The 9,967-nt window shown below is 42.0% G+C and overlaps 1 pseudogene; it reads left to right on the top strand.

Annotated features, from left to right (window-relative positions):
- Positions 8,074–9,967, top strand: part of LOC109346998 — a 12,123-nt pseudogene continuing 10,229 nt past the window's right edge.

Genomic DNA, 9,967 nt, shown 5'->3' with positions numbered 1-9,967 from the left:
TCCAAAACGAGAAAGAGAAGACTACAACTGCTGGGCCACAACCTCATTGAGGATCCGGAAGTCCCAGTCTAGGGGACGATACTGGTCAGCCTCATGAAAATCATGACACCAACACAAGACAGCCGAATGCCAACTATCAAGCAAATGAAAGGTACAATCATGATGGGACCCAAAGGACTCCTCTAGGAAGTAACACCCCAAACACGGAGAAAGAGGAAGAGAAGTGGAGCTCAATAGAAGAGAGATTGAGGGCTATTGAAGGAGCCCACTATGTGGATCTGAAGAATGCCTTTGAGATGTGTCTGGTGCCTGATGTGGTACTCCCTCCCAAATTCAAAGTGCCTGAGTTCGAGAAGTATAATGGGACTACCTGTCCCAAAAGCCATTTACACATGTACGCCAGAAAGATGTCAGCTTATCATGGGAATGATAAGTTGTTGATCCACTGCTTTCAAGACAGTTTAGTGGGGGTAGCTATGAATTGGTACATCCGCCTGGAGAAGACTCAGATCAGGACCTTTTTGGATCTGTCCAATGCCTTCATCAGACAGTACAAGTACAATGAGGATGCTGCACCAGATAGGACTCAACTATAGAATATGTGTAAGAAACCATCTGAGAATTTCAGAGAATATGTTCAGCATTGGAGGGGACTAGCATCCCATGTCCTTCCGCGATTAGAAGAAGATGAACAACTATCGATCTTTATCGCCACTCTTCATAATCCATATTATGAACGCCTCATAGGAAGCGTGACAACCAACTTCAATGCTCTCATCAAAGTAGGGGAGAAGATAGAAGGAGGTATCAAGAATGGGAAGATTTCCGATGAAGGTTCAGGCTCTAACAAGAAACCCACTTTTATGAAGAAAAAGGAGGCGGAGACCCATTTCATCGATGCCGAGCCAAAGAAGTTCCAGTCCCGGAACAACAATCAAAACAATCAACGTGCACCCTCTCGGTTTGCACAGTAATCAAAGCCAAAACCAAACACAGAATCAAACACCCCATAACCCCCTCATCCAAACAATAACACGCACCAACCCAGACAAGGGTACACTCGTTATCCCAGAAACAATAACTATAACCAACAAGAAAGGAGAGCACCCATATTTGACCAGATCCCGATAACCTATATAAAGCTTTTTACATATCTACTAGGGCAGGGGATGATCATACCAGTCCCTAGAAGAGTCTACGAGAACCCTGGACCATGGCACAATGAAAACGTCAACTGCGCTTACCATTATGGAGCTGTAGGGCATCTGGTAGAAGACTGCAGGGCCTTCAAGTACAGAGTTCAGGACCTCATCAACGCCAAGCGGATAGATTGCAGGGAGACTAGACCCAACATAACTGGAAATCCTCTACCAAACCATGGAAATCAAGGAGTGAATGCTATTCTAGAGGAGAGCATGGTTGTAATTGTTGGCAAAGTTGATGATGTGAAGATGCCCATGAGCTTCATTTTCCGAGAGATGCAGACAGGGTTTGGCGGAGGTTGTTGCCCAAGAGTCAGATAATATTGACATAAAGAGTTGCGAGATGCATGGTCGTGTGGGCCACAGTTTGGAGGATTGCGAGGAGTTCAGGTTGCTTCTCTACAAGATGGTGGACTTGAAACTAATTGCCATAGGCGGAGGATCGCAGTGTTATGGAATTAATGTCTTAGAGAAACACCAAAATGAGGTACCTGTATTCATACGCACGTATGAACCTGTGATAAATCCACCTGGAGGAGTTTAGACATACTTCAATCAACACCAATGGGAACCATTCATTCGACAAATGGAACCCGTGATATCGGGGGAGCAGAGTCCATTCCCGTATGAATCAGATAAGGCAATGCCTTGGATTTACAAAGAGGAACCAATGGGGAATCCTTCTATAGTTACCAACATTGCAGGAAGCAGCCGAGTCACAAGATCTGGGCGTAAAGATAAAAACAAGGAAAAAGTGCCAAAACCTACGGAAGAGGAAGTTGAGGTAGCCTTACCCGAAGGAGTGTCAAATGAAGAGGCTTGTGAGTTTTTGAGGTTCATCAAGCAAAGTGAATACAAGGTGGTGGACCAGCTTAATAAGACTCCAACATGAATATCTTTGTTGTCCTTACTAATGAGCTCTGAGGCTCACAGGAATATGCTGCTAAAAGTATTAAACCAGGCTCATGCAATCACGACATTACAACTGACAGATTTGGGGGGATAGTCAACAACATTGTAGCGGTCAATTACATATCCTTTTGTGACCAAGAGATACCTCCTGAGGGCACCGAACATGTTCGCCCCATGCATATCTCAGTAATGTGTAATGACTGTGTGGTTGATAAAGTCCTCCTAGACAATGGGTCGTCTCTGAATGTAATGACGAAGCAGACTTTCTCCAGATTGCCAGTAGACGCCTCCTGCTTGAGGGCCAGCTCAATGATTGTTAAAGGTTTTGATGGGTCCCATAGAGATGTGATGGGGGAGATGGAGTTACCGATCAAGATAGGACCATGCACATTTAAATTTTGTTTCATGTAATGGATATCAATCCAACGTATAGCTTCTTGTTGGGACGTCCATGGATTCACTCTCCAGGAGCAATACCGTCTACCCTGCATCAAAAGGTAAAGTTTATAGTTGATGGAAGGTTGATAATAGTTTCGGGGAAGAAGATGTGATGGTATCCCAGCCATTTGACGCCCGCTACGTCGAAGTGACCGAGGAGGCATTAGAGACATCATTCCAAGGCCTCGAGATTGCAAACACCACATTTATGATAGAAGGTGCACCAAAGCTAAATCTTTATCCATTAGATGTTTCTCTCGTGGCGGCAAACATGATGATCCGTGAGGGGTATCAACCTGGTAGAGGATTGGGAAGGTATGGGCAAGGCTGCAAAGAAGTCCTAATACCCAAAGCTAATAAAGGTCGATATGGCTTGGGATATAGACCCACCCGTGAAGACAAACTCCAAGATATAGGAGCAAGGAAAAGCGGCCGTGTGGCTCGGCTAGAGCAGTTCAGAGATGAGGTTGTGGCGAAACTTCCAGTACCGCACATCAGTCAAAGCTTTGTTAGCAGCAGTACCAGGATTTTAGGAATGGTGGCCATCATAGAAGAAGAAGGCATGGAGGAAGAGTCTGGGTTCGTGTACATGTGTCCCCCCGGTACCCGCTTGAAGAATTGGAGGGAAGAATCGCATGCAATAGTTTCACTAGAACCAAAGTAATAAATAAGTGTAGTCTTCTAGCTATGCCCAAGGCTATTAGACATTTCTATATTTTTCAATAAGGGCTCATTTGTTTCAGTACTTTCAAAATTAATAAAGATCAATCTTTTTTATCATATCAATGCGTATCTTTTGCATTTTTTATTCATTACATGCTGAAAGAAAATCATTAAAAAAACAAAAAATGTCAGTAAAATTAAAACCAAATTTATGGGGAGCTGACTTGGTCATCCCCGTATTGCAGATCCAATAACGAATCTGAAAGTGAGGGCCACGCTGGTGAGCCCTCCTCCAGATCTGACCAACCCATCAACCAAGTGGAAGATGACAGTGATGATGAATGGGAGGCTCCCCCAGAACTACTCAGACTGGTAGAGCAAGAAGCCAGAGAGATTCAGCAACACCAAGAGCCTGTCAAACTCGTCAACCTGGGTTCTGAAGAAGATAAGAAGGAAGTGAAAGTAGGCACCACGATGGACGTTAAGGAACGAGAAAGGCTAGTCAAATTCTTACACGAGTTCAAGGACGTCTTTGCTTGGTCATATGAAGAGATGTCGGGACTAGACCGAGGTATAGTAGAGCATAAATTACCACTAATACCGAACTCCAGGCCAGTGAAGCAGAAGCTACAAAGAATCAAGCCAGAGATATCCTTACGGGTCAATGAGGAAGTAGAGAAATGGTTGACAGATGGGTTTGTTAAAGTTGCTGAATACCCAGATTGGGTCGCCAATGTGGTAGTTGTGCCGAAGAAGGGAGGAAAGCTTAGAATATGTGTTGACTACAGAGACCTCAACAAGGCTAGCCCAAAGGATGACTTTCTGGTGCCGCATATAGATGTCTTGGTTGATAGTACTGCAGACCATGCTCTTTTCTCATTTATGGATGGGTATTCGGGGTATCATCAGATCAAAATGGCGCCAGAGGATGTGAGCAAAACTACATTTATCACTCCATGGGGTACCTTCTACTACCAAGTTATGCCATTCGGATTGAAAAATGCTATGGCTACATATCAGAGAGCCATGGTAACCCTCTTCCACGACATGGTATCAGAGAGCCATGATAACACTCTTCCATGACATGATGCATAAGGAGATAGAAATCTATGTCGATAACATCATCTGCAAATCCAAGACAGAGGGAGAACATGTGGACAACTTGAGACATTTATTTGAGAGACTACAAAAGTATCACCTCAAGTTGAATACAACCAAGTGCAGTTTTGGAGTGAAATACGGCCGATTATTGGGTTTCATCGTCAGCTAGAAGGGTATTGAGGTAGATCCTAAGAAGGTGAAGGCCATCATCGAAATGCCAACCCCTCGAACAGAGAAAGAGGTCAGAGGATTCTTAGGGAGGCTGAATTACATTTCCCGGTTCATCTCGCAACTGACATCCACCTGTGAACCAATATTCAAACTCTTGAGGAAGAATGAGGCAGTAAGGTGGAACGATGACTGTCAATCAGCGTTTGAAAAGATAAAGCAGTACTTGACCGAGCCTCCGGTGTTGATGCCTCCAGTTCCAAGGCGACCCTTGATTCTATATCTCACTGTGCTTGATGAATTTATGGGATGCGTCTTGGGGCAGCGTGGTGATTATGGAAGAAAGGAGCAAACCATCTATTATTAGAGCAAGAAATTCACAGCTTGCAAAATAAGATACTCATTGTTAGAACGTACATGTTGCGCCCTAGTCTGGGCCTCTCGCAGTTTGAGACAATAAATGCTGAGTCACACTACTTGGTTAGTGTCAAGAATGGATCCCGTCAAGTACATCTTCGAGAAACCCATATTGACCGGAAGGATTGCTAGATGGCAGGTGTTGTTATCTGAATATGACATCATGTATGTGACGCAAAAGGCTGTGAAAGGAAGTGTTATTGCTGACTACTTGGCCGATCAACCCGTAGACAAACTGGGGCATATGAAGTATGAGTTTCCAGATGAGAACATCATGGCTTTATCCGATGAATCAAGAGAAGAAGAAAAATGGACCCTAGTCTTTGATGGGGCCTCCAACGCGTTCGGGCATGGAGTAGGTGCTGTATTGGTATCTCCAGAAGGGAAGTTCTTTCCCTTTACTGCCAGACTATGCTTTGACTGTACCAATAACATAGCAGAATATGAGGCGTGCGCTTTGGGACTGAAGGCTGCCATTGATGCAAAAGCAAAGATCCTAGAAGTATTTGGAGATTCTGCCCTAGTAATCCACCAGATAAAAGGAGAATGGGAAACTCGTGACAACAAATTGGTGCCCTACAAAAACTACATCCAGAAGCTGAATAAACAGTTCGACCAAGTGAATTTTTATCATATCCCTAGAGAAGACAATAGTTTGGAAGATGCATTGGCAACCTTATCCTCGATGTTTCACGTGGGAGGGGACAGTTTGCTCCTGTTCCAAATAAAAGATAACACTGAACCAACTTACTATCATGCAATAGAAGAAGAGCCCGACGGCAGGCCATGGTACCACGACATAAGGGAGTACCTAAGAAGACAAGTCTATCCTCCGAATGCCTCAGAGACTGACAAAAGAACACTCAGACGACTAGCCACAAACTTCTTTTTGAGTGGGGATGTTGTTTACAAAAGAAATCACGATATGGTACTCCTCCGATGCTTGGAGGCCAAGGAAGCTCAAAGGATGGTGGAAGAGGTACATGAGGGAACTTTCGGGACCCACGCGAATGGGCATGCTATGGCCAAGAAGATCATGAGAGTAGGATACTTCTGGTTGACAATGGAAACTGATTGCTGCAACTATGTGAAGAAGTGCCACAAATGCCAGATATATGTGGACAACATCAATGCACCTCCAAACTCCTTGAATGTCTTAACGTCACATTGGCCATTTTCCATGTGGGGAATGGACGTTATTGGACCCATAGAGCCGAAGGCCTCTAATGGACATCGGTTCATCCTGGTTGCTATAGATTACTTCACTAAATGGGTGGAAGCAAACTCATATGCTAGCGTAACCCGAAAGGTAGTCCTCAAGTTCAGAAAAAGAGAGTTAATATGTCGATATGGGTTACCAGATCAGATCATTACCGACAATGCAACCAACCTGAACAACAAGATGATGACTGAGATGTGTGAAAATTTCAAAATAAAACATCACACATCTTCGCCTTACCGACCCAAGATGAATGGAGCCGTCGAAGCAGCCAATAAGAATATCAAGAAGATAGTCCAAAAGATGGTGGTGACTTATAAAGATTGGCACGAAATGCTGCCATTCGCGTTACACGGTTATCGTACTTCAGTCCACACTTCCACGGGGGTTACTCTCTATTCCCTGGTTTATGGTATGGAAGCCGTTCTTCCACTTGAGGTAGAGATCCCATCTCTAAGGGTTCTGGCAGAAGCAGGCCTGAATGGGTCAGAATGAGTTCAGGCTCGACCGGATCAACTGAATCTGATAGATGGTCGAAGGCTAACTGCAATTTGTCATGGACAATTGTATCAGAAGAGAATGATGAAGGCTTACTCAAAGAAGGTTCGGCCCCGTCAGTTCAGTGAAGGAGATTTGGTGCTGAAGAAGATCTTGCCAATACAGAAAGACAGTCGAGGTAAATGGACCCCAAACTACGAAGGCCCATATGTAGTCAAGAAAGTTTTTTCTGGTGGAGCCCTAATCCTAACTAACATGGATGGAGAAGATCTACATCTCACTGTCAATTCCGATGCAGTGAAGAAGTATTATCTGTGAAGGTCCTCCCGAAAAACAAGAAATTCGGAATCCGAAGAATTGCCAAAAGCTGGGGCAAAATATTTTGAGACATCTACCAAGTAGCACCAATCTTCTTTGAAGGAATCAACATCAGAATCAGATACTAGGGCAGATTTTTTTTCTGTGGAAAAATCTATATTCTCAAACTGGGGCAGTTATTGAAATTAGTTGTAAGATTTGGGTCAGGGCTCCTTGCTACGGTAGGCTTGTATGACTTTCATTTTCTTTAAAAAGCTAATGGAAAACAAATAGATTTGGTTTTTATATATTACGATGTCTTTCAGCATGCAATTTTCCAATAAACGAAATTTTTTATGAAAAGATTGATCAAAGCTTTTAGTCCATCTTGATGCATCACGACTAAAACGTGGAAAAGGGGGTCACAAGCACGAACCTTGGCAAAAGAGAAGCCCAAGTGTCTTAACAATTTTCAGCATATCTAGCATAACAGGGTGTTGCGGAAGCATAACATTGCCTTTCAATAAATCATAAACAAACACACCCATATGACATCCCGCTGGGATAACCACATCCATACACAAGCATTGGCATTAATCTCATAAGTCTAACAATACGAAAAACATGCATTCAAACAAACCGTGCATTCAACAAAGCGTTTCTTAGACAAAGTGCTCTAAAGCCATCTAAGGTTTCCTCTAGCGACCACATAAACTAGGGTTCTATGGCAGCATGGGTGCCTCAACAAATCCCTGACTCCTTATGGCAATACGGGTGCCTCAACATATCCCAAAATTTTCTATGGCAGCATGGGTGCCTCAACAAATCCTTGACTCCTTATGGCAATACGGGTGCCTCAACAAATCCCAAAATTTTCTATGGCAACATGGGTGCCTCAAAAAATCCTTAACTCCTTATGGCAATACGGGTGCCTCAACAAATCCCTAAATTTTCTATGGCAGCATGGGTGCCTCAACAAATCCTGCCTCAAAAAATCCTTAACTCCTTATGGCAATACGGGTGCCTCAACAAATCCCTAAATTTTCTATGGCAATACGGGTGCCTCAGCAAATCCCTCGCCCAAACTCGACACCCTTTCAAAAGGACTTTTTCTGAGCCTTGACAAAATAACGTTCATTTCTTTACTGGTTACTTACCATGATACCCCTCAAATCCTGGTTTATTTGCTATCAGGTAAGCAACAAGTAAAGAGGGGCAGCTGTGAACACTCATTTTCGCTCGGCCCAGAAAAAGCCCAATTCATTTCCAAAAATAAGTTTTTCATTTCAAGAAAATCCAAATAAAGTCTAAAGCACTAAAAACATTTCTAAAAAAAATATATTGTTTGGACCACCATAGGTCCACGTGTCATTTTCCAAAACAAAAAGAATATAAAAAGTATGAGAAAAATGTTTTTTAAAAGAAAACTAATTTTCAGAATTTTTAGCATATAATGCCTAAAACCACAATTGAATGTCACAATAACTAATATTAATAAAAAAGGGTTTTTATGTTTTTATTTTTTAATTTTTTCGGAATTCAAAAAAATAATAATAATAAAAATAAAAGAGGGGTTTGTTTATTGATTTTCAGAAAAGGCATAAAAATAAAGTAAAAGAATATTTCAAAATTTGAATTCAAATTTCAGAGTTAGTGGAGAATCAAATTAGGCTTATTAGGCTTATTGTGATTCCTAAATATCTGTATCAGATTTTATTGAGAATTAAAAAATAGGCAAGTGTTTAGGGATTTTAATTTTGTGGTGTTTTATTATAAATAGAGGTTTAGGACAATAGTAGAGGGGAGCTATTTTTTACAATAAAAAAAACACCGCCAAAATACACCAAACCCCTTGCCAAACACGTCTAGAGAGAGAAGGAAAGAGATTGGCCAGAGAAATATTCTTGTGTGCGCGTGTCCACCTTTGTTTTCGTGCACCCATCCCAAGATCGCATCACAGCCGTCCAAACCGCGGGCCATTTTTGCATCACGCGTTGACTTCGCTGTAGCCAATCAGGCAACAAAACGTCACCCGAGCTCACCAAAAATTGCGCATCGGATACTCATTCCATGTGCACGCGGGATTCCCTGTAGGCGCGACCACGTGACCCGTTGTGCGCCTCTCTTTCTCCCAATCACGCTGCTACACGTCAGCAAGTTCACCCTTCTTCCGTGCGCCCAGCAACACAGGATCAGGACCCCATCCCAGGCGCCTGGATCCACCGCAAGCGGTCTCACGGTATAGCTGGTGTACCCTTCTCACCAGCGAGTAGGATACGGACACGTGTCCAAGACACTGCATTCCCTCATCTTCGTCCAGTAACACGGTGCCACGCGTCTTGGGCCCCCTTAAGCACTCATACGGGATCCAGGCCTTCTCTGAATAAAAATACTTATTTTCTTGGCATCCAGGTGAGTTTGTATATTTTAATTCATCATTATTTGTTTGTTACAAGGCTGATATTAAATTAAAAAATTGATAAACTTGTATATGATGAAAGTGCACACTTTAGGTTTAATTAGCCTATAAAATAATAGATACAACATTAACAACAAAAGAATTTCATTGTGGTGAATAATAATCTATAATTGTTTTAAATCAAATTCATATGTTACATACCATATAATTATCATAACAATTTCTTTCATTTTTTTTATGGGTTACCTCATTAATCAAGCGGGGATGATTGTCTTAATGATTTACAATTTTTTTTATGTCTTCGATGTAAATAACGAAAAATAAAAATTGTGGAATTTTTTATAAATAAGTGCAAAGTTACTTAATTTTTTATAAAACAATTATTGTAAATTTTCTTAGACATGATGCGGTGTCGGACATATGGGCTGCACTTCATCTGCTTAACAATCACTATAGCTAATCTACTTATGACTCAAAAAACTATTTTTTTTATAAATAGTTAATATCTTAACTAACCCTCAATACAAATGCGGTATCGGATGTATGTGATGTACTTCACTTGTATCAGTAGGATTGTTAGTCGAGATTTAACCTTTATATTTTCTAAAACCAATCTAACCAACAAACCATTTT

The sequence above is a fragment of the Lupinus angustifolius genome, chromosome LG05, assembly GCF_001865875.1.
Source record: "Lupinus angustifolius cultivar Tanjil chromosome LG05, LupAngTanjil_v1.0, whole genome shotgun sequence".
NCBI lineage: Eukaryota > Viridiplantae > Streptophyta > Magnoliopsida > Fabales > Fabaceae > Lupinus > Lupinus angustifolius.
The sequence above is the reverse complement of the archived record's forward strand: the minus strand, read 5'-3'. Positions and strand labels throughout refer to the sequence as shown.